Below are 24,584 nucleotides of genomic sequence, written 5' to 3'. Positions count from 1 at the left end.
TTGTAACTGATCAAATTACAATAAAATGATTCATTATTAATAAATGAACAACGTAAAAACTTGAAAAGAATACACTTCAAATTTTAAAACAAATTTCCAAACATTAGAAATAAATGTACAAGTTTTTCTCTCTCATCATTAAACATTAAACATGTCATTTTTAAGATAGATTTAAAATTAATTTTACAAATATATTTAATAAAAGCAAAATAACATAAAACAAAATCTTGCAACTCCTACTAGTTGCCATGGCAACCGTGTCAGAATGACTGACATTCTGACCAATACTGTGCACCAACCTAAACATTCACAATTTTCCATCATCCATCAGCTGAATAAATAATTTATTTGCATGCCGAGCCAGAATGGGGTCAATAGAAAGACCCAGGCAACAACCTGGAAAGTTGTTGAAAGACTTGAAACCTGGAAAGTGGAAAGACTTGAGGCAAATGAGCTCAGCCACCTCACTACAGCCAACTGTTCCAGTCAGGCTCCCAATTTCACCTCCTGAATGGTAAGCCAAAACAGTTCTTTAAAGAATCTATCAAGTTTTAGACTCCCGTGCTGACTCAACACCATTGTTTTAAGGTCAAGCAGCTTAATAAACAAACAGACCACACAGTTTTTTTCAGAGCCAACCTATAAAATACCTCATGTGCTACTTATGAATCCCTGCCTCAGCGACCATAATTCAACTTATTAAACAATCAGGGCCAATCATATTCAAGATTCACTTGTCTCTTTACATCTCTTGTTACTATCTGGTAAGGGTACTTAAACCGCATTAATTTACTAAGGAGGTAAAAATTGTCTACTTTTATATTTTTCAAATCTTATTACTTTATTTACTAATAGCCCACCACACTGGGTCTAATGATTAACTCATCGTAAAATCAATGTTTTTTTGAAGTCGAGGGTTCTGAGGTTCAAATCCTAGTAAACATTAGTTGCTTTTATATGGATTTGAATACTAAACAGTGGATACAAAGTGTAGTTTGGGGTTAGGATTCCATTAAACACCCATTAAACACACGTCTCAGAAATGGTTGGCCTGAGTATGCACAAGATTACATTTCATACATAACATCCTCTTTTCATTGGGCTAAGGGGAGGTGCTTATTGTTCACTACTTGAACAGATTGCAATGTACACATTAGGAAAGAAATAAAAATTTAAAAAAATTTACTTATATACTTTCATAAATAAATTAGCCTATAGTTATAATTCAGTTTACATTTATTATAAGTTATTTAAATTATTTATCTGAAATAAAAAATGTTAATGCATTAACCACTAATGTTGGTTGGAAAACAACACATATGTGTTGCTCTATTTTAGAAATTTATTGTGATGGTTATCTATATAAGAAAACCCTACATCATATTTAATTACAAAAAGACAAATTTAATACAACATCCTACAAATTTAATTAGAAAAATCTATGATACGTTAGTAGGAAATGTTTTGAAGGCTCTTTAAATATAGAGAAATTGAAATTAATATAAAACACCATACAAAGAATCATAATAAATATTTTAACATAACTACCAAAACATAAATGTTGTTTATTACAGAACAAATAAGTAATAATTATGAATCTAGGATTTTTTTATTCTATACTTTCTGAATAAAATGTACTTTGTTCATAAATAATCACTCCTTCTGAATGCATTTTGCAGCGAAATAAATGTGTAATACAGTCATTATATTTATAGTCCATTAGAGACTTTACTAAATAACTTAAAATGGAGTGATTTAAATAATAAACCTGTGTTTTCCCATATTCTTCTTAATAAATATAAAATAAAGAATAAGTTCTAATTGTCCATATATCATATAAAGAGTGGCCAAGTGTTGGAAAAACTTAACACATTCAGGATATCAAACTAAACAAACGTTTTCATGTAGAAAAATATCCTATCTTGCTTCCATTTTTCTCTGTCTGCCATTTTATGTTTATATTTTTCAATAAAAGTTTATATCTAACAAACAGAATGAGATATTTTAATAAAATTTGGTGTAAATATATTCAACAAAATCTTCTACAAAATAAGTATGTTAAAAAATTTTACCTTTGCAAATTCCAAAATGACAATCATTCAAATTTTTTAATTATTAATCGTTTTATAAACCTAAGTTAAATTTAATTATGTTTTCTTAGATAAATAAGCCTTTTATTGAGGGCAAAATGACACCTAATTTTTCAAATCAGCTGATAAACAGCTGAAATATAATATAAAATTGTAAAAAAGCAAAGTAAGTAATGCACTCAGTCAAAATTTTGTTCACAGTTTTCATGTATAATTTTTTTGATAAATTCATTTTCAAGTCAAACTGCACATTACATTCATTATTATTAATTTTTGAGGAAATCTACTGAGAAAATTTTGAATTATTTATTATTATACTGAACCTTTTTTTTTTTTAATAATAATTAAAAGTTTACCAAAATGAATAGCACACATGTAAAATAAATTTGATTCTTATTTTTTTATTAACATTAACTACATGCTGTCCTACAATACTTTGTATTATTATTATTAATAAGGATTATTTTAATCTTTATTTATACTATATAATGTTGAGAGAAAAAGGACTTTGCACAAACTAGCGACATTATTTCATGTTAACACATGCTTTGTTATATAATGACCAGCTGAAAAAAACTACTCATTAAATTATACGAGAACACTTTTCTTAAATTAGACCAGGAGAAATTTTTAAAAATAATTTTATATGAATACATCACCTCAGGCAGTAAGTAATAATATAATTATAATAAGAAACTTGGGTTGCAATAAATATACTGTAGAATATATAACTTATAACATGTTTTATTGACAACTGAATTATACAAGAATTAAATACTTAAAAAATTTGAAAAGACAAATTTTATTACTCGCATAATATCTGATTATCCCATTTACATTTTTTATTCCATTTATTTTCCACTATGTCAATTACTGTTGTAGACATTTTTTATTAGTTTGAATGTCATTAATAATATATAATGACAATACAGTAAAATCAGTCTAAAGCGGACCCTCTCTAAAACGGACAACTGTTGAAACTGATTTTTTTCTGATCTCTTACAATGTCATACTTCACTGTATACAAAATGACCTATGTAAGATGGAACATCTGCATTACGTAAACGGACTACATGAAAAGGCTGTTTTAAAAAATTGCCCCAGTGTAAAACATAAAGTTTTTATTAAACATAACTATGTACTGTATTTTGTCAACGGATATTTGCACAAGCAACATCCTGTTCTTTCTTTACCATCATTTTATATCGCACAATACCAGCAAGTATGTTACAAATTTGACCTTTAGCTGTGATTTATTACCGATGACTCACACCCGATACCAAAGTATACACTGTATGCTGATTTCCAGCGGATTAGTTAAAACTTTCTTTTCATTAGTCACAACCTTTCTGTTTTTGTGAAAACTACCCACGCTCAGTTGTTAGTCAGTACGATTCTGACCATGCATGCATAATGCATGAAGCAGAAACAGGCCTGATAATAATATTGTAACTGGTAGGCCCTACAATAGTTGAATTTTGTTTTTTGTTCTACCATTCATAAATAATTTCAGTTCTTTTTATTAAAAAAATACTGTTTCAAGTTTTGCATCTACTTGCATTAGTTTTGTATCTAGTGTCTTTATTTATTTATCTTATTTACTTTACTTCAATATGTCAAAAACTAAAATGCTATTGGTAAGTGGAAAAGTACCTGAAGCTCATGAAAAAGAAAAATTATCAGTAAAGCAACTGGTCAATAAATTTAAATCTGGTAAACACAAATTTATAACATTTTAAAACATAAAGATGAAATTATGAGTGCTTGGATGGCAAGAAGTTCTGGACTAGTAAAGAGGAAGAAAATTATGGGAAATGAAAAAATAAACAGTGCAGTATGGGAGTGCTTTTTTGCATTCAGAGCTAAGGGAATTGCAATTTCGTGACCAATCATTCAAAATGAAACTCTTGATGTAGACTCTAATCTATTAGAGTCTACAGCCGGCTATTCTAATAGCTGGCTTGAAAAATTAAATTTTGACATAACATTACTTGGAATAAAGTGTGTGGTGAAGCTTCAGAAGTAAATAAGCAAACTATTGATGATCAGAAGCAAAAAATCGCTACAGTTATTCTAGGGTATAATGTCAGACATTTTTAATAGAGATGAATCTTGGTTGTTCTTCAGGATGATTCCAATGAAAACATTGGCTGAACGTGGTGACAAATGCATTGGAGGGAAAATGCCTAAAGAAAGCTTAACAGTTTCCATCTGTAGAAACATGGCTGGGGAAACAGAGAAACCAATAACTATTGGAAAATCGCCGAAACCTCACTGTTTTAAAAATTTAAATAGGAATTTACTTCCAGTGGTTTGGAAGTCCAATAAAAAATCCTGGATGACTAGCACTATATCTGAAAATGAAAAATCAAAATAGAAATGTGCTCCTTTTTTTGGATAATGCAACTTGCTATCTGCACATAAGTCTATCTAATATAAATATAGTTTGGCTTCTGGCAGACACTAAATCAGTCACACAGCCTAATTTTTCAAATCATGTCATGATTTAAAAAATCAGGTGATGATTTTTCAATCATCACCTGATGATGATGATTGGTTTATCAGGGCATCATTTACACTTTTAAATGCTTCTACAGAAAATTTGTCCTCCAACCACTGGCATCAAAAATTGACAGCGTTTCAAACGTTTCTGAACTGATGAAGAAAGTTAACATTTTATATGCAGTATACTGGATAGCTCCTGCATGTTAAAAAAATATTCACCCTGAGATTGTAATGAAATGCTTTGCAATAGCAGGTTTTCCAGCAACTACAAATTTTGAAGAAACAGCAGTACTTTGTAGACGAGGGCAAATTAATGTTGAAATTGATAATATAATAACATTTGACAATGAACCTTCAATGGAAGAAGGAATCAGAGAAGCAACAGACTTAAATCACGACGTAATTAATGATAATGAAGACAAAGAAGAGGACGCACCAGCTGTACACATAGAAGAAGGATGTAGTATGTCTAGTGGGACCGTGAGAGATAATGGTTAAAAAATCTTTGGAGGATCTATCAACCGTAGATAATCTTAAAGAATTTGCAGCAATTAAGAACTGTCCAAAACTTATAGAAGTGATCAAAGACCTCAAAGATGTAGTCCAATAAAACTGAATATATCAGTGAAATGAAACAATCTACACTAGATATGTGGATTAAAAAAAAAAATAGGTTAGTTAAATTTTTTTTTTTTCATTCATTTTTGTCATTTTTTCATTATTTGTCAAGTTATGTTATACATTTTTGCATAGGTAGTTTTTTGGACAGGTGTTATTTTAGGGTTTAGGTCTTTTAAATTTTTTTTGATTAACTGATTATGTAATCAACAATGTTTACTAGCTCATAAAGTATTCTACTGAACTTTGAACTACTTTATAAAGTACTCTGTTGAACTTTTATAATAATGATTATTTATTAATTCATTGAACTGTAATACTCAGAAAATAACTGAATAACTTATAGATTGTTAAAAATTCATTAAATTTCTAAATTTATGTAAAGAATAAAACAATGCAAGATGAAGAATAGGGTGGCTGAATACATATTAGAAGGGAGTAGTACGTTTAGTATATGCTGTTATTCACATGTTTTTTCAAACCTGCCAAAACAGGAAAAATTCTTAGGCTAATAGTACTCCATTTTAAATAGTTTTTACTGTATAATAATTTTTATAACTTTAATGATGTAAAAAAAAAAAACAAAGAATAAATAAAATAGAATCATAATAGTGGCAATACATAAAATTAAAATAAACTATCAATAGTAAATACTGACAGACAGAACTTTTTAAGAATAACAAACTTTTTTTTAATTTTCATAGATAAACAGAAATCTACAAATCCCGTTAAAACTGTGCTATGACTCAGGATTTTAATCAGGTTATTTTCTGACTACATTTTCAATACTTTAATTACGGATCACTCCATTTGAAGTGTCCCAAAAAAACAAAAGCTGGTTGCTGGACCAATTAAAAAAAATTGAAAATTACCCACTTGTTTCCTACATGTCTCAGGACCTTAAAACAATTCCTTGTTTTAATTTTTTATTTAAGCAGTTTACCTGTGGCAGGCATTTTTGTTATGGTGCACACGCCTATTTTTGTAATTGTAAGTGTTTACCTTAAAAATCAAAATTAAAAAACTATTGGTCGTACGAGGATGAACAAAAAGCAATTTAACCATATTTTCTCAAGGTAAAAGATTAGTCCAGCGGTTTAATTACTTATCTCTCTTCTTTCTATGAGAAAATTACCAATGAAGTTGAACATGAAAAATGGTGAAATATCTCTTCTGGTATTTTTTCTCAAGAGGCAGGGATGGCATACACAGTTAGAATTATTTTTTTTATATATAGGTATATATTAATAGTTTTACCATAAATAATATTAATGGTGATATTCTTACCCCTAAATCTTCAGGAATTTTTGAAAACTAATTTTTTTTAAAATTCAAATTTTGGCTTCAAATAATTCTTATGGGGCTGGTAAAAAAAAATCACAAATTTGCACAACTTACAGTGTTTTTGTAGATGTTTATGGCAAATAAAAAAGTTTCTTGTGTATCATACTAATAAGAAAGTCATACCTCTCAAAAATCATGAAAAACCTGTTAAAAGCAATACAATTTTGACTCACTAAATAAGTGCTCTTAGGGGGTTTCTTGTCTTCTTTGCACTTTACATTTTTTTTATTTAGCCCCTATGTTGTTGAAGTTGATGTTTTCAATATTTTTAAAATAGTTGTTTTTTTAAAATTATTAATGACAGGTCATATTTTAATTATAATTTAACCAATAACCAGTAACCTAATACAATTTTGATTCAAAAATGCTTGTAACACTTACCCAAACTGAGATTTCAATGAGCAGCCTACACCTTTTTTCAAGAGTTAATTTTTATTTATATACTGGTTTATTTTTGTAAACACTATCGAAGAAAAAATAAATTGTGGCAAAATTTTAATTATTCTTAAATGAATTTTTCAAAAAATTTTCAGATACCTATCTATTTTAAATTTTAATGCCGATGGCCTTTGATGAGTGCTTCATTTTTTCAATCTTGATGGAAGTAATACACTGAAAATACTACAAGCAGCATCCAATTGTTCAACTTTGTGATGTGACGCAATGAGGCTCTCATTGCCCCACATCATATTGTGATGAGGGCTCTTGAGGTTCGCATTCATACAGTTCTTTGTTCAGCTGAGAAAAAATACTTTTGAAACAACAGTTTAAAAATTTTTCAGGAAAAAAATTTAAATTTGGGAAAATGTGTTCTTTGTCTTAAGTTTTTCTTAACTGTTTTTGTATGAGTTCTCAAAGGTTCATGACAGAACTGTCCATACAGGTGACTGACTTTTGACAAAAACATTTTTTCATGATATTTACGAACACTAGTGACATCTAAATTAACACGTAAAAAAAATAAGTTGTTGATTACATCACTAAATTCACAAATTAATAAGTTCACAATTAATGAGTTCTTTTGGCACTGTACCAAGCACTGTTTTATGAGACTCTTCTTTAACATACATTCTTATGGAACATTGTTCTTCCATTATTTTATGTGAAATTAGTTGAAATTAATGTAAAAATTTAACTGATTTTAAAATTTGCAAATATAATATTAAGTAAAACTTATTTATTTAATAAACATTCCACACAGGATGAAATTTGAGACACCCATAAAGATATGATTTGAGTCAGTGACTAATGTGAACTGACCAGTCTGTAATTGCAGAGCTAAATGATGCAACAAGCATAAATGAGCATGTTGCAACATGAATTTTCCAGACAACTGAAAATGATTTCAAGCAACTGTTACAACATGAACACTGCAGTTGAATGGTACAAACAAACCTATTTCAACTATAGTAATAAGTATAAAAATATTAAAGTGCCAAGAAGACAAGAAACCCTCTTGGAGCACTTATTTCGTGAGTCAAAATTGTATCGTTTTTAATAGATTTTTCATGATTTTTGAAAGATTATAACCTTTTTATTAGTACAAGGGTAAATCAAATAAAAACAGTATTTTTGTTCCTGAACGTCTACGGTTGGTAGGACTGGACTTATACTTCTGGTATGCTTGGGTGGGGTCATTAGGAGTGAGGAGTTGAAACGTTTGGTGGTCTGTCAAAGGCTTACATCAAGGTTTATGAAAGAAAATTATGCATTTTTGAGTTGGATCATCACCTGCGACAATCCACTGATTTTTTGCATGAGCAACACACAATCAAGGCAGCTTACTACTGTGAACTGCTGAACGAGGTAAGGACTGCATATCATTGCAAAAGACGAGACCTACCGATTCAAGAGGTCATCCTGCTCCAAGACAACGCCAAGCCCCATACTGCAACTCTAACAGTCTCAAAACTAGAATAAATGCACTGGACTCAACTTGATCATCCCCCCTCCAGCTCAGATCTATCGCCCTGTGATTTTCATTTGTTTGGACCACTTAAAGAAGCTCTAGAAGAGCAATGATTTGAAGATGATGAGGACATAGAGGGATTCGTGCGCAATTGGCTCCTGACGCAACCAGCTTCATTCTATGATATTGGGACCTTACTTCTTACTGGGAAAAATGTATTTCTAAAGCAGGAAACTATGTAGAAAAATAAATTATATTTGTCTTCTATTTTTCAATAAATAATTTAAAAAAAAATAAAATCCCGTTTATATTTTATTTACCCTCGTACAATACACAAGAAACTTTTATATTTGCCATAAACATCTATAAAAACACTGCAAGTTGTGCAAATTTGAAATTTTTATCACCAGCTCCATTACCTGAAGCCAAAATTTGAATTTAAAAAATAAATTTTTTTCAAAAATTCATAAAAATTTATTCATTTATTTTGGTGATAAAAATATATCACCATTAATATTATTTATGGTAAAACTACTAACACATACCTACATATAGAAAAATAATTCAAACTGTGTATGCCATCCCTGCCTCTTGAAAAAAATTACCAAAAGTGAAATTTCACAGTTCTTTTTGTTCAACTTTAATGATAATTTTCTCATAGAAAGAAGAGAGATAAGTTAAATAAACCACTGAACTTACCTTACGATTAAATTGCTTTTTGTTTCATCCTTCCAGGACCAATAGTTTTTTAGTTATGATTTTTTCCGTAAACCCTTACAATCACAAAAATAGGTGTGTGCACCGTAACAAAAAGGCTACCACAACTACAGGTTAAATAAAAAATAAAAAAAAAATAGTTTTTAAGGTCCTGAGACATGTAGGAAACAAGGGGATAAATTTTAATTTCTTTTGAACTACTACTGGGTCACTTCAAATGGATTGACCCTTACCGATTAATTATAGAAGATCAATAATTATTTTTAGGTCTTCAAAGAATACAAATAGGACTAACGAGGCAGTCATTAATATATCACAAAACATTCAAAAAGAACTAGTTACATTAGCTTTTGCTGTTTGGTACCTCTCAACCAAGTTAAAATTAAGCCTCCACCTCCATCAACCATTTGATTTAATATTAAGCAAGGAAATAAAATAAACAAGAAGTACAAAACCGAAATGAAAAATGTTTGATAAAGAGACTTACATGAAAAAAATAAAAATATGATTACTGTAATTGTACATGTAGCAGGCAGAAAAATAAAGCTTTGATGAAATTAATGACAGGAAAAACAGTCATTAAAAAAGAAAAGAAGAAATAGCAAACAGGACTATATAAGGAAATATAAAAGAGAAAAAAATTTGTGGTGATATTATAGGAGACCATATTCTTAAATTAGGTGATCAACTCCAGAATTAACAAAAATAAGACACCATAGATAGATTATACACTGTAAGAAAAATCTTGAATTTGGAGAAGCTCAGCTGAAAAAAAAACCACAATTATGAAACTGATTTTAGAAAAAAATGTTAATTTTTACCATAACAAAGAAAGAAGGAGCAGAAAAGTGTAAAAATATCACACCATCAGTTTAACATCTCAAACGACAAAAATATTCACTATGATAGTTTACATGTGAATAAAAAGTATGGTGGAAAATGCACTTTGAAGAAAAGTAGTTTGGTTTGAGAAAGAGCATAAGTAAAAACGAACCACTGTGGCACACTGACTAATCTTAGAAAGCAAAAGGCTTAAGAAAAATAAAACCTGGTACGGCATTTATAGATCTTAGAGAAGTATCTTAATAATGTAAAACAAAATAAAATTGTATAAAAAATAGAACTGAAATAAAGGAAAGTAACAGTTACAGTGCATCATATGAATATATTGACTGTATAAGCCAGCCAATTGCTGGAATACATATTTATTCCACTCTTTTACATAATATTCTTATTTTTCTTCAGTAACCATGAAATATGTGTATGATATTTTTAATAATAAATGAAAATAAATAAAAACCTTTACAGAAAAATGAATTAATTTTTTTTTTTCAGAAATTTTATCAAACAAATAAATATTTTTTTCTGATTAGTAATAAATAATAAATTGAACAGATAATGTTAAGAATTGGCAGATATGCTACTCCATGGATAAAAAATGAACTGCTCCAGCATTTTCTTGGTTGCACCAAGGGAAACTATAGTAAAATCTTGGAACAGCAGCATCACAAAATTCAAAATTAATTATAAAATTAAAAATAGATGTAATCTTAGTTCAGATTAATTATTTAAAATATAATAAATGCATTAATCAATGTTAAGATAACACATGAAAATACTAAATTAAAAAAATAGCTACAAAGTAAATCGCAATTCAGAAGGCATTAATGAAAATTATTTCAGCTCACATTTAAACATATTGACTGGAGTTACAAAAAATTCAGTTTTTTTTTTTTTAGAAATTCATTCTTATAGATAGGTTCTTATAGATGAAAATCTTTCAATTGTATTTTAAATACGTTGATTGGAAGATTTTTTTTAAATGCAGTAATTTATTAAAAATGACAACTGAAGCAAGGTCCTTTCTCATAAGTCAGAATATTATATTTAGTTACACAACAATAATTCAGATTTATAGTTTGACAGAGGTGGACAGTTTTTTTTTTTTAAGAATAAGTGACTAATCTTTTTCCCAAAGATTAAATATTCATAAACATGAATACATGGATAAGTTAACATTTTTAGTTTTCTAAATAACTACATGATTCACACTCACAGGTGCCAAACAACGATCCGGCAGCACATATTTGTATTTTGAAAACTCATTCTGACACTTTCTGGGTAGTCCAAGAGATGATATACTCCAGAAGCATGATACAAAAAAGCAAAATAAATATTTAATAATGTTGACATGCTTAGAGTTCTATTAAAAATATAAGCAAAATAGGGTTTGGTTTTATAACAAATCTATTCCATAATCCCAAGAGAATTTGTTATCTAATTAAACACCCAAAAACTATACGCAACAGAAATACTACTGTTATCATTAATGAGAAATCTCTCCTGATTAGCAATGTTATCTACCTGAGAAGCACAACACAATGATTTTATCATACATATAACTCCATATTAAAATATAATTTTCAAATCTTTTTAAATAATTATCCTCAGATATAGATATAGGGCGCCATCTGTGGAGAGAGCAACAATCAACGGTCCAAGATTTTGAGGCAGGTAATTAATAAACAATAAGAAAAGCAAAGGACCAAGGGCACTTTCTGTTTAACTTGAATGTTAGCATTCTTGATCCAGTAGTGAGGACCTATGTTGTATGTATAAGTATAAGTATATGTATAAGTAAATTGTTATCAAAAAATGAAATTTCAACTTTTTTCTTATGGGTAGTAACAACCTATTCTGCATCATTTTTTCCAAATACCCCAGAAAATAAGACAACAATGAAATTTGCCTAGAATTTTGCAAATTAAGTCTCAAAAAAGATTTAGGAAGAAATAAAAACATTTATAAATATGAATAACAATAACAAACTTTTCTTAAGGTAGCTAAAAAATACTCTGTGTTTTAAAAGGTTTGTTAATACAATTTTTAACCAAACCAGATTACACAACTGTTTTCTTATGATTCAATGCAATACTTTCAGCTTACAAGAAATGACTTTTATTATGCTCCTCTTGGTATTTTTAACAAATTACCAAATAATTTAAAAAACATTTTGACCAATTTATTTAAAATAAATTTTTTTTTTTCTTTTAACCAAACAATATTACCGTCAATGAATTTTTAAATAATAGTAATAATAAATCTTTTAAAAAAAAGGCCTTGAATTTTCTGCATCCTGTTCGATGTGTCATAATGTGCTCAAATATTATTTCCAATAGCATCTAAACTGTGAATTATTTTGCAATTGTTTTTTTGTATTTAATATCTTCAAGAAATTTACCGTCATTTCATGTGTTCATATCTTAAATATAATTAATACTTTTAATCACTTCATTATAATTTATTTTTGTTTAATCTTATAATTAACTAAACTCGTTCCTGATCTACATAATGTATTATTCAGTCAGAGTAAAAAAGTATTTATTTATTGGAAACTATTTAAGACCTGAACCGTTAATAGATGAAATGACAGAAAACTTTATTACATGTGTAGTCTGTGATAGTGACAGTGAAAGATAACTGCTAATCACAAAAAGCAGATGAAGTAAGACAGATTAAAAGCAGACTGACAAGCAAAGGTAGCTTTCATGCAGAAGTCTGCTATAAAAAAATATTAAGTTAAAAATTGCCTGTAGATGAAAAATGCCCAGAGTGAAGAATAGCAATACCATAGAGTTCATACTTGTATAAATTGTAGAATTTTATGGCAGTGAAACAGTAACAGAAAAAGCAAAAATTAGATGAACAGAGGCCTTTGAAATATTATGTTATACTAGTAACTGAAAGTTGGTAGGTCTACAAGGTATAAAATGAAAAACATTTAAAACAAACAAGAAAGGAAAAAAATATGCAGCACAATCATTTCAAGAGACAAATTAGGTCAACTGATCATGCATTAAGACCTCCAGGTTTAGCTCATCCCATAATAGATAAACGTATAGAGAGCAGCAGAGGAACAGCACCAAATTTGTAATGTAACTGATGACTCCAATAAAAGTCATAAATCAAGGAATTATTAGAAGGCAACAGAAAATATAGAAATGTAATTTTAATAAAAATACTAGTTTATGGAGTTTTGAATAAATAATTTTTAACAATTATTTCTGTAACTGAAGTACACAACCATTAGAAGAAGAATGAAAATTTTGATAAATAATTAGGGAACAGTACACAAAATGATTAATACCTCATTGTATTAATTTTTCATAAATTTTACAAATTTCAGCAATTTAGTAATAAATTAGCAGATATTTAAGCAGAATTAAAAGTTAATTTAAAAATTTAATTTTAAGTAAAAAGAGAATTAATTAAACAAGTTCATTTCTAATTCAACTTAAAATTAAATCTATTATGTTCATAACCCACATATTACAAAAGTTGTACCTAATGCATTTTGACCATGTGCTAATTTTATGTAACATCCATTTATAACTTGTTTTATCCTGTTATGTAGTAATAGTTCTTAAATAAAACCTACAAAAAAAATATTTCACAGATTTTAATTATATTTCCTGCACAACTGTTGTATTCACTCAGCTTGTAATGTTCCCTGAAAATAGGGACAACTATAGATAAATGGTTTTATTGATTTTTTTTGTACATGGAATGTTATTATCTAAAAATTAAATTAACACATGACAACTGTGCTATTTAAAAAAATAATGTAGTATTTCAAATAGAGGGGAGTAATAATAATGTTTTTTTTTAGTGGTCATAATAGGTATACAGTACCTACTATGATATATTCTTGGTGATGTCAGTATTATCAACTGGTAAACTGAACAACCAAATCTTACTTCCTGACAATTTCTGGATTCTCATGTTTAAATACCAAACCTATTTCTATCAATAAAAGCCATATGACAACAGGTAGAATTTTTTATAAATGAAAAGTTATTTAAAGATACATTTAAAAATATTTTTAAAAATCTATTCATCTTTAAAGTTTTAACTTTTGAAGTAAAGATTTAAAACTATTACTAACATCTTAGTCACCTTTCTTAATCTGGTGGTGATTTGTAAAACAAGGGATTTTTTTTAATGTGTTTTAAAGCTTGTTGTTTTGTTTTTATTCAAAATATGAGAATGTTTCCACAAATCATTGTTTCCACAAAGGCAGGTTACCCAACTATTGAAAAAAATAAAAATAATGCATAAAAACAGCATAAAGGAACTGTTAATGAGTCTGAGCTTAGGAAAGAATGCATTTTTTTTAACTCTTATTTTAAAAATAATTTTCTTCAATTATCATGGAAAAATACTTTAATATCAGAATAACATACATAAGGTACATACACAACATACATAAGGTTTCATACATAACACCATAATATGTAGCCTGACAGCATAACAACACACTACACACAAAGTAATGTTGATGAAAACAGGAAAATGGTTTCAAATTATCAATATTTTTAAAAATCCACTTAATTGAAAATGTTCACCTTTTATTTAAGTCACTTAAGAAAAAATGTTTTATAATATTGGACAACATTTTCACATTTTCCTAATACTTTTGTCAAATTAACTTTTCATAAGTGCTAATTTTGTAAGTGCACACAAATGTTCATAAATTTAATTTATACTAAAACTTCTTACATTCACCATACCAAATCAAAAAATAAATTTACAATATTATTTACCTACATTTAATCCATATTTATTATACTAATCTACTACATTTTGAAATAGTTTAAATCTTATTTTTAAGTAAGAAATATATATATTTAATCTACTTTTAAAGTAGCTTATAGTATATGTTTTATACATAAGTTGCTTTATGAATTTAACTTTAATTAAAAACTATATAAATAACTATTTTAAACAAATATGTGTAATATTAATATTCTTTTACAGTAAAAACCTAGTAATTCTAAAAAATACATATGCATATGTATCCATACACACATGTGCATGCACACATTTTTGTAAAATGTATCCGGGTTGTATTAGTTAAATGTTAATACTATATAACCACACAAATTACACAACTAGAACTCACATTCACAAATCTGTTTATAGATTTCAGTGTTACTCCATTTTAACCATTTAAACTCGGAATTTCAAAAAATCATTTCTTAGTGCGGACTACCGTAAGAGAAAGTGTATACAAATTTTCATCAATTTATCTTCAGTAGTTTTTGTTGCGCCCAACAAAAAAATAACATATTATGTCATAACATGTTATGTCATTCATAACATGTTGATTATGAATGACTCACAACATGTTATGATATATATATATATTTTTAATACTTTAATTTATAGTCATATCAACGATTAAAGTCATTAACTACTTATTAGTGTAATGTAACTGTACCGGTAGATGTGTAGTTTTGAAAAACTCAGGTTTCAACAAAAAATATCTGAATCGTAATACATCTCTAAAATCCTTGAAAATAAGGGTAAAAAATAACATTAAACAGTAAAAAATAAAACAGTTAATAAAAAATGAATAAATAAACCAAAGCATAATTAATTTGGATAATAAAACTAATACATCCTAAAAATATAAGGAAATATGTATAACTGTACATTACCAACAATTCCACAACATTGTAAAATTTACTGAAATGCAAATACTAATGATTTGTGATAAGGAAATTACTAATTGCCTGATAACAATAAAAAACAGATAACTAAAGGATAACAAGTCCAGACATAACTTTATAAATTTAAATTATTAGTTTAAAAACATAGATAAAATATATTACATGCACTAATTTACTTTTTCTTATTAGTATTAAACATACACAAATACAATTTTTCAGAAACACACCTCCAGTTATTCAGAAAATGGATGTGATTTTTAAAATTTTAGCAAGCATAAACATTTTTTTGTAGAACAGATTATATAAATAATATCAGAAACTATGCAACAAATAAGGTGATGAATAAAATAATGCATGCATAAAATTTATATGTATAAATACAGAAATTTGTTGACAATAATGCAAGCATAAAAAAAAAGAAACAATAAATTATTAAAACTGGCAGCACGCTAATGAAATTTTCCCAGCTAATTTAATTATAAAAATACAGTATACTATTAATGTAGTACAAGTTTAAATATATATTGCATACAATAATATTGAATTATTATTCTAGATTACTGTATTGATTGTAACATATATATATTTTATATTTATATATATTCTATAAGTAAATACTTTGTGATCTACATAGATTAGTTTATTTTATATTATATATTTTGTAATATATTAAATTACATATATTTATTTATGTTATAATATATTTAACTAGCAGATCCCGCAATGCTTCACTATAGATTAAATGAACAAAATTGAAAGTTTGATAAAACATTAAAAAAATGAACATTACAGAACTTCACAAAATTAACCTTTCACTTTATCCTTTTCTCCCTTCTTCTCTTTTTCTCTTTCCCCTATTTCCCTTTTTCCTATTTCTCTTTTCTGAAATTTCTCTTTTTCTTTTTTTCCTGAGAATAAATCAGTAAAGTAGTTCTTTAGTCTATAGTGGACACACATACAACCATTGCCTTTTATATATATATATATATATATAGAAGAAAGTCTGTTTGTATATCTGTTTGTTTGTATCGAAAATATCTCGACAATGGCGCCACCTAGCGGGTATAGTTTTTGCAAAAATTGTTCTTTTCATGTAACTAATGTATATTCTGAATTTGAACCAAATCTGTCCATAAATACAATTTTTCTAAATATCTCAACCCCAGCACCATCTAGCGGATCCATTTTTCACAAAAATATTTCTTTTCATATTATATATTCTGAAAATGAGCCAAATCGGATCATAAATGCAGTTTTTCCAAATATCTCAACCCCAGTGCCATCTAGTGGGTCCATTTTTTGCCGAGGTATTTCTTTCCATGTAACACATATTCTGAATATGAGCCAAATCAGACCATAAATACAATTTTTTCAAAATATCTCGACCCCCAGCACCACCTAGCAGGACCAAAATAATTCGGAAACCTTTGCGGGTGTGCAAACAATTCACCAAAGTTTCATTGCAATCACATGAATCGTATAGGAACGCATACAGGACAAAGAAACATTCACATATGTATTATATATATATATATATAAATATCTATTTATCTATATGTATTATATATATATATATATATATATATAAATATCTATTTATCTAAATCCTATATATATATATATATATATATATATATATATATAAGATTAGGAATTAATGTAGTAAGTCAACTACCACTGTAGTTAGTTTTTAAATGGCACCATTGAAACGCTGTATTGAAATATGAGAATAAATAAAATTATAAATATAGTCTAACAAAACTTAAATTACGCTTGCTTCGTTCACTAGTCAAGGTTAGCAAGCAAAGTGAGCATAGGTTAAGTTTGGTTAGATTATAATTTTATTTTATTTTCTTATTTCAATATAGCGTTTCAGTGACACCATCTAAAAACTAACTAACTACAGCGGTAGATCACCATACTACCATACTACATTAATACCTTTAATTATATATATATATATATATATATATATATATATATACACATGAGGGTCATTCACATATAAATCAGAATTTGTTAACAGAGCTTTACTGATATAAGATAAAATTAAAGAAAAATTAACATATTTTTCTACACAGTTCCTTCAACAGAAATCATTTTCTCCATTAGATAGGTAACTTCATGATCCCCTCATCAAAAAACAAGATGGCTGGCTGCCCCAACAATTAATGTGCACAATGCTCAACTGTGTCTTTCAATCTTCAAATCTTTCCTCTCCTAAAGCTTCTTTAAGCAAACCAAACACATGGAAATCACACGGTGACAAATCTAGACTGTATGGGGGTGTTCAACAGATGTCCAATGAATTTTATTGAGTTTTCCTCGAGTCTGAGCTGCTGTATGTAACTGTCATGGAGAAGGAGTTTATTGCAAATCGGTTGCTGCTGTTGTTTGTTGCGATAAGCAGCCCTGACGTTATCCAACGACTGGCATTAGTATGCTTCATTTACAGTCCTTCATTCGTGCAGAAAATCAATCAGCAGCACACCTTTTGGGTCCCAAAATACAGTTGTCAGAACCTTTTCAGCTGAGAAGTATTTCTTGGCTCTAATTGATGCTCTTGCCTCACTTTTTCTTCACTCCATACTTGTTCTCTTGTTTTCCAGGGTGTAGTGGTGGACTCACACTTGGTCACAGATCACAATACGGTCCAAAAACACCTCTCCTTCTTCCTCAAAGTGATTCAAAAGCTATTGACAGATGTCTTACTGGACATTTCCCTGTGCCTCACTGAGATGTGGAACCCAGCACTCAACAATTATGCTCACCTCTGATACAATGTCAACGATGGTTATGCAGCAGTCACTTTCCACAAGGTCACAAACAGCCTGAATGTTGTAATCATTGATGCTGGTCTGCTGATGACATTTGTAACTATCATTCTCCACTGCATCACAAACACTTCAAAATTTTTTGGTCTAATCAAACAACTGAGTTTTTCACAGAGCAGCTTCTCTGAATTGTGCCTGTACTAGAGTCAAAATTTCATAAGATTTGTCACTGTCATTAGTAAGAAATTGAATTATAATTCATTTCACAATGAACAATGGTATCTCCTGTCATATATCTGCTAATGATGTGGGAAGGTGACCTATGGGCGTGCTGGTCAGTTGCTCCTCTTCACACATACCCAACTAACTACCTGCAGCACCCACCTGCTTTTCGTCAGTCCATGCAGCAAAATTCCAGTTTATATTTGAATGACCCTCATATATATATATATATATATATATATATATACTATACGTAAATGTTTTTTAATGATCTATATATTAATTTATAAGGGTTATTTTTTTTCAAGGTCCAATTGGTCACGAAATTAAAACCACAGTGAAAATAAAAAATTTTTTATTTGTAACAAGTACTTACATAGTTATGCTATATCTCTACACAGTCGCCACTCCAATTTAGACATTTGTCATAGCGTGGTACCAACTTTCCAATACCCTTGTCATAGAATGGAGCCGCCTGTGTTTTCAGCCATGTTTTTACGGTGGTCTGCAGCTCGATGTCTGTGCCAAAATGTTGTTCTCCTAGCCAGCGTTTAATGTGAGCAAAGAGGTGAAAATCGGATGGAGCCAAGTCCGGGCTGTATGGTGGGTAATCAAACACTTCCCAATGAAAACGCTGCTAGAGCTTCTTTGTTACAGCTGCAGTGTGCGGCCGAGTATTGTCATGGAGAAAGACAATGCCTGATGACAACATTCCTCTCCGCTTATTCTGAATTGTCCTTCGTAGACGCTGAAGAGTCATGCAGTATGAGGCTGCAGTAATGGTCGTGCCACGTTCCATGAAATCCACCAAGAGAACTCCATTCCGGACCCAGAACACAGTAGCCATACACTTTCTGTTGGAGAAGGTTCGCTTGAACTTCTTTGGTTTACTGGGAGAATGAGAATGCATCCACTGTTTGGATTGTTCTTTTGTTTCTTCAGTTTCGAAATGGACCCATGTCTCGTCCCCTGTGACAATTTTGTTCAAAAAATCTTCTCCTTCATTGTGGTAGCGCTGGAGAAACGTTAGGGAGGTGTCCATTCTCATTGTTTTGTGATGGTCGGACAGCATCTTGGGAACCCACCGGGTTGGTCTAGTGGTGAACGCGTCTTCCCAAATCAGCTGATTTGGAAGTTGAGAGTTCCAGCATTCGAGTCCTAGTAAAGCCAGATATTTTTACACGGATTTGAATACTAGATCATGGATACTGGTGTTCTTTGGTGGTTGGGTTTCAATTAACCACACATCTCAGAAATGGTCAAACTGAGAATGTACAAGACTACACTCATTACATATCATCCTCATTCATCCTCTGAAAAATTATCTTAACGGTAGTTACCGGAGGCTAAACAGGAAAAGAGAGAGCATCTTGGGAACCAATCACACACACAGTTTGCGGTACTGAAGTCTCTCACTCACAATGGTGTAGAGAACTGACCTTGAAATTTCAGGAAACGAATCACTCAATACAAAAATTGTGAACCAACGATTTTCTCGAATTGCCTCATCCACTCGCTCAACGAGTAATTGGTTAACACTCGCTTCCTTCCCTGACCGCCTGCATCATGAACATCTGCACATCCTGCTTTAAAGTTCCTGCACCATTGTCGCACTTTGCTGTCACTCATTGAAGTTTCGCCACACACATTACTTATTCGTCGATGAATTTCAGCTGCATTACACCCCTCAGCCTGAAGAAATCGAATTATCGCACACACTTCACACTTGGCGGGAGATGCCATTGTTGTAGACATGTTTACGTGCTAGCTGCATGTTCAGAACTAAACGAAGTGAAGCGGCATGATTGAAGGCCATTCTAGAGACGCTGCGCAACACATATGCGCAAAGGTTCATCCATTTTTTGCACGGGTTTTTATTTCGCGACTGATCGGACCTTGAAAAAAATAACCCTCGTATATTAAAAAGTATGCCCTCATAATCATACCACTTGCAACATGTGTAATATTCTGCACAGAATAAAACAAAACATAACCAACAAATCTTTAGAAAATTGTACACAATCAGAATTAATTAATGATTTGCCACCAGAGTACCAAATTTTTTAACTTCATATACTGATATCATAAAAATGTATGGGCAGTATATAACTGAATACACTGTGGAGGTGGCAAACAGTAGCATATACTCATTTCTGTGCCACTAACATATGCTGCAAACTATCAATTTTTCACAAATAAAAACATTAAATTAATACAACTCACATAAAACACTTAAAACCTGATAATATAATGTAAAGAAATTAATATCAAGTGGCAGTAGAAATATCAAAGTAGAGAAAGGAATGGAAAAGAAAGTAATACTTTACATGTTTTTTAATTAAATATGTTTGTAGTATAAAAACATATGTTTTAGTCACTGTTAGAGGAATGTATTTTATAGTATAACCTATTCTGAAAGTACATACAAGAGTAAGAGTTTAAAATACAGAATGAGCATAATGTTTCCTTGATTATACATATTTGATAAAAGAAAACTACAAGGAATACAAACATATTTATTTTTACCATAACTTAAGCTAATTTTTAAAATTTTATGTCAATGTTTATTGTGGTTACAATTGAATAAGTTGCTAAAATCAAAATGATATCAGTGAAGGAGAAAGCCTGGCTATCATGGACAGATTATCATGGAACAAAATCACTCGCCTAAGTGCAGTGGAAATTCAGAAATGATAATAAATTTTGCAGGAATTCAAGGATGACTTCCACCAAATGGATGTTAAAACTATGTGTGGAATTCAAAGTTTCTAGAGACTGACCATGTTAGTAACCTTAACAGAAGTGGCAGACATTGTGCAAGTGATGAAACTGTTAATCAACAAACCCAACAAACTTTGTGTTTCTAAAAGTTTAGTAATTAAGATTTTAAACAGTTAAAATTGTATGCATATAAAGTGTGAACTGTGCAAGCCTTTCACCCGAATGACAATCATCAATGAGCTTCTTCTGCTATAGACATTCTGTGTTGAATTCAAGGCAACAATTGTCTTAAGTGTAAATATTTTAGATGAGGCAGCATTTCTGCTCAGGTATTGTTAATAGCCTCAATGTCCATATGTAGGTCCTGAGAACCTGCATGTTGTTTTATAAAATCTACAGTCCTAAAGTGAATGTTTGGTGTGTTCTAAAGCATAAGAAGATTATTGGACTTTTTTTGTTAATAAGCCCAACATTTTCCGCAAATATAAACCTAGACATGCTGGAATAAACATATTAAATCTCAGTTAGAAGATATTCAGCGATGGATAATTTTCCAACAAGGTGCTGGATATTGGGGTTTAGATATTCATTGATATTAGATGTAAAATTTCAAAAAAGAGGTAGATTGGGAGAGATTGTCCAACGTCCTGGCCATCACAATCACACAATCATCAGATTCCACTCTCCTTTAAGTTCTTTTTATGGGAAGTGTGGTTGTAAGGACAAAGTTTATTCAACACCACTTCCAGATATTCCAAATTTCACGACAAGAATAACAGAACCTTTTGCAACAATAATCAAAGTCATGCTGGAGAGCATGAATTGAGAGAAACTGACTCTCTGTGGAACAAAACGAGCTCATGTTGAAGTATATTAATGGATTGCAAAAATGCTTCTTAAGTCGAAACACATTTTGAAAAAGAATTTTATATCCCATGCAGTTTTCTCGTAATAAATTACTGTAATAAGGGAAAGCTCATTCTGTACATTTACCCCTTACCGTTAGAATTTTGGTTGCAATAAATCATACAGAACAACACAAACTTTATTCAATTCATTATAATTTTATTATTGTTACAGTTTGTAACAGCAATTAGACTGCTATTGTGTGGTAAATTTATCAGTAGCTTTAGAAAACCATCTTTAAGTCATAACAATCACGGTACTGGGTAATACAACTTGGTTTAATGTTGTATTTCATGTGATATAACAACAAAATTTTATTTTTTTTACAAAACAATAATTTTTTAAAACAATGTTTTTTTTTTCTTAACATAATGATAGCGTAAAATTATGTCATATAAAAATTAATACTCATATAAATATATAGTACATAATTATACAATTTTAAAAATATTGTTTTTAGTTTTACAACTACAATTGTAAAATTAAATAATGAAAAATTTTATGCAGCTGAAAAAGAAAATATTATTTTTCATAGTAATAGTGAAAGAGGCAGTGAACAAAATTTATAGGCAAACCACACTAATGATTCTGCTAATTCATGGAGTAAAGTAAAATTTTTAAGATCTGATTATCATTATGTCATAATAAAATTAATTAAAATAAATATATAATTAGAAACCACAAATAATTAACTACAACTAAACATATCTCATTTTTAAAGAATTAATACTTTATTTCATCAGATGCATTTATTAATTTGGTTTATTTATTAAAACTGAAAAATTTTAAGTAGAATAAAAATTAAAAACTTTAAGTAATATAAGTGTGGGAAAAATTAAATAAATAATTCTACATAGCTTCTCAAAACAAACTTTTTTGAGAATCAGTTTTGTAAATTTTCAGGTAACTAACTATATTAAAAACTGCATTTTCAGTTGTTATTCACAAAGCAGTTGCAAACTTAACAATTGCAAAGTTCAATAATTAGACTGAACATTTCTCTCTAACAATGGCTGTAAAGAATAGGAACTGAAAGGATTATACATAAATACTATTTTCTTCTTTATGAAGAAGAAAAAACTAAGTCATTTTGGAATTAGGATACATTGTAAAGACTTCATTTATAACTGTTATTTAGAATTTTATTTAAATAAGTCCAGTATCACTTTGTATAAAATGAAGTGCTTTCAATTTTATTTAATCAAAACATAATTTGACGACCAATTGTTACAGAGATAATAGTAATTAAAAAATTGAAATAGATATTTAGAAACTTTGGAAAAGGCAAGACTTCATAATTTAAAACAGAATAATATATTAAAACATGTTCAACAAATTTCAATGAAATATTTCAATTTGTTCATAAATACAGACTTCTTAATAAATGTTGTGCATGGAAATAGAAAAGTATACAAGAATAGCAAATAAGTAAAGAATACGCTGTACTGAAATTCAAAATTAATTCTTTTACTAATAATTACCTTGCTCATCAAATAAAGATTACAAATATATATTAGAAATATTGATATTAATAAAATCCCACTAGAGATATTAATAAAATCCCACTATTTCATACTGGTTTGTTTTACAGGGAATTTCACTTTAATTTTAATGCCACATATTATTTTACTTTTGTTATGAGAATTATATGATAAAAATAAATAATATTTTTTGCATTATACAAAACTTCTGAAAAATTTGTATCCAAATTTCAAATTAATTTTGGAAGTTAATAAAAAAAATTAAACTTCAGTATTCCTGCAGTAATCTATGTATCTATTTTTGTATTTAAATTGCTTCTTTTTAATACAATGCAACCTGAACAAAACTTCATAAAGGAAAAGTTGATCTCTGTCAAGATCAATGTCTATTTATACTGTACTTAAATGGATTTTAACTAACAATCTGTTTACGCTGTTTGCGTAAAGTCGTTTTATTCCAATGAATTCAAAGCTAGGGTTGGGTCATGTTGTTATGACAGGCATGGCATATTCACTTCACTAATAGTGAAGTGAATAAAAACCAGTATTTACTTTTACTTGCAATTATACAAGTGTTTATTTGTAGTTCTGTGAATAAACAACGGTAAACCAAATACTTGACAAGTATTCTCTTTACTTGTAAAATAGGGAAGTGAATAACCTTTACTTATCAAGTGTTTACTTGTAACTACACCCAATTACTGATTCCGGTCAGACTTTACTTAAAACGAGTGAATAAAATCCTAAGTTCGGAAGAGTATTCAAGTATTTACTGGTAGAATTTC

At 29.3% G+C, this 24,584-nt stretch overlaps 1 protein-coding gene across 5 annotated transcripts in view; it reads right to left on the bottom strand.

Annotated features, from left to right (window-relative positions):
• The window catches only part of LOC142319125 (uncharacterized), a 223,095-nt gene that overhangs the window by 176,546 nt on the left and 21,965 nt on the right, over positions 1 to 24,584 (bottom strand). The gene's annotated exons all lie outside the window — the stretch shown is intronic.

The sequence above is a fragment of the Lycorma delicatula genome, chromosome 2 (genome assembly GCF_047948215.1).
Source record: "Lycorma delicatula isolate Av1 chromosome 2, ASM4794821v1, whole genome shotgun sequence".
NCBI lineage: Eukaryota > Metazoa > Arthropoda > Insecta > Hemiptera > Fulgoridae > Lycorma > Lycorma delicatula.
The sequence above is the reverse complement of the archived record's forward strand: the minus strand, read 5'-3'. Positions and strand labels throughout refer to the sequence as shown.